At 40.4% G+C, this 2,500-nt stretch overlaps 1 protein-coding gene across 1 annotated transcript in view; it reads left to right on the top strand.

Annotated features, from left to right (window-relative positions):
* The window catches only part of LOC134076999 (integrin alpha-3-like), a 47,014-nt gene that overhangs the window by 44,261 nt on the left and 253 nt on the right, over positions 1–2,500 (top strand). Inside the window, exon 27 of the mRNA XM_062532334.1 lies at positions 702–2,500. This exon is cut by the window's right edge and continues 253 nt beyond it. The gene's annotated coding sequence lies outside the window, so the exon portion shown is untranslated. The remainder of the gene's footprint in view (positions 1–701) is intronic.

Raw genomic sequence — 2,500 nt, 5'->3', positions numbered from 1 at the left:
GTTTTGTTTCATTCATTTAAAAAAAAATACTGATTTCTGTGAGCTGTGAACATAATATATAACTGTATGATATCGGACTGAAATAATAATATGAAGACGCTCTGCAAGACACTGTGCAATTTTATTAGCTGTTTAAAAAGTTTTTTTTTACCCTCTGGACTTAAGAATTTAGTTTTGCACACTCTCCTTTGTAATAACCACAGGTCTGTTCTCGCTCTCTCTGCTGGCGTCTTATGATCGTATCTTCCCTCGCTCTCCCGCTGACCCCATGCAGTGCCCCTGTGCCTGTGTGTGTGAGCGTCAAACACAGAGCTATGTTATGTCCATGAAAAAGAATACCCATTTGAATGTGCTCCTCCAGCCTTTCTTCTGGATCTTGAGCTATACAAGTTATGACATTTAAGGGGTGGAAGTTGTGTCCATGATGCTGTGACTGACTTGTCTACAACCACCTGTGACTGTTGCAGCCACGGGAACATTTTCTCTTTTTACATGTTTTCTTTTCTATATATATAGAAATGAATAGAAAATATATAGAAAAAAAATATATATATATATATAACGAATTTCCCTCACGGGATCAAAAAAGTATATATTCTATTCTATTTTTATATATATATATATATATATACTGTATATATATATATATATAGAAAGTGAGCAACTGTGTGTGCCTCTCTTTGCCTCTGGCCCCTTCGCAGTGTGGCTTCTTCGAGCGAAGCGCCCACTTCAGAGAGATGCCCACGCACCACGGAGTCCAGATCCGCAAGGAGCAGCGCTACCGCCTCTGCGAGGGCTTCCTCGTCGAGGAGGACACCGCCAAGAAGCACTGGATCACCAACTGGTCTGAGAAAACCACCCGCCGCTGCTGCTAGTGGAACGCGAGTGCAAAATCACACACCGCCACACACTCACTCAGCCCTCACACGGGGGGCGGGGGGGGGGGGGGGGGGCAACCTCCCCCCGTCTTCACCTTAACAAGGAGGACTCTCCAGGCGCCTCACTTGTGTCCTTACACATGTCAATCATGGACTGTCTGTCGTTAATATGGTGCAGTAATGGTGTTTAATGATATGGGGTTTTGCAATGTTAGGGTAAAAGCTGTTGTGTGCCACTGCAATGTTAGGGTTAACGCTGTAATGTGTCGTACCAAATGAATACATTTTTTCCTCGGTTATTTTTTTTTTATTATTGTCAGTGCTATGAGATGTGTTTGTAAGGTGCCTCTATTATTCCTATGTTTGGTTTTGTTTTTTTCTTAGACGTAGGCTCTTCTCATTCATCTTTTAATCTAGGAAGGAAGGAAGGGAGGATAGACAAAAAGACGAATGAGAAGAGCTCATTCAGTACCTCTAAATGTTATGATGTGCAAAAGTTCTCATCATCTGTGACTTGCTTTTCACAATGCAATAAGCCATGGTGTGCCCATCGTGTTTTGCACTGAATCTTGCAAACTGGATTTGAATATGGCGCAACCAGTTCTGTTTTCAATGTCAAACTCTTGTGTTTGGATATCCAGAACCAAAGCATTTTTACTGATTGTGGTCAAAAACTTTATAAAAACTTATGATCTGATCTATGCATTTGTTAGCTCTGAATGATCAGGGGGGTATTCCAAGCATTTAGTTTAGTGCCAAACCTGGGTAAGTTAACTCAGAGCAAGTGGTGAACCTACTAATAGAAGAGATGGCTTCATTCGCCTAACAAAACAATGCCATAGGGCCCTTGTTGTAGGTTTACCACTTAATTACTCTGAGTTAACTTACCCAGGTTTATCACTGAACCGCATACTTGGAATTACCCCCCCGGAGACTTTGGGTATGTATCATTTCAAAATGTCAAAAGTAAAGGTATTGTATGATTGTAGGCAATTGAAATGTCTGGCATTTGCTCGCACTCCCCTTTGCTGTTCTGTTCTGTGGTGTAGATTGATGAATGTTGTTTAATGTATCTGTTTATTTTAAGTCTGTAAATCATGCTGTGATTTGCCTCATGATTGATGAAATGTTTGTGTCTGTGCCAAATAAGAGCTCTATCAGCAGTTTTATAGAATCACTGAATTATGCCTGCCACTGCCAGTGTTGGAGTGTGAAGTTTCAGCTTTTCCTTAATTAATCCGCAGGAAGAAGGTCTCTTCAGCCTACCAACTTGTGCGTTATTGATGAGGGGGGGGGAAATCCAATACCCTAGGTAATCACGTTTATAGTCAATCCTGTTTAATTTTTCAGAGGTGCTGAAGACTTGTGAATTGATTCTGCTCAGAAAAAACAACAACAAACAACATATACCAGAGATGTGTCTGTACATTACACAGGATTTGCATTGCTAATTCTCTTTTATAATGAAAATACTGTAGTTTCCAATTCCAGTGGCAGATGTAAAAACCTATATTGGAAGTCCTCCATATCAAAGCCACATTACCATGACATACATATTTATAGGAGGATTGTTGAGAGATTATTATTGTGAGATAGATTGTTAGTTTCATACTCGGAAGCTT

The sequence above is a fragment of the Sardina pilchardus genome, chromosome 3, assembly GCF_963854185.1.
Source record: "Sardina pilchardus chromosome 3, fSarPil1.1, whole genome shotgun sequence".
Taxonomy (NCBI): domain Eukaryota; kingdom Metazoa; phylum Chordata; class Actinopteri; order Clupeiformes; family Clupeidae; genus Sardina; species Sardina pilchardus.
The sequence above is the reverse complement of the archived record's forward strand: the minus strand, read 5'-3'. Positions and strand labels throughout refer to the sequence as shown.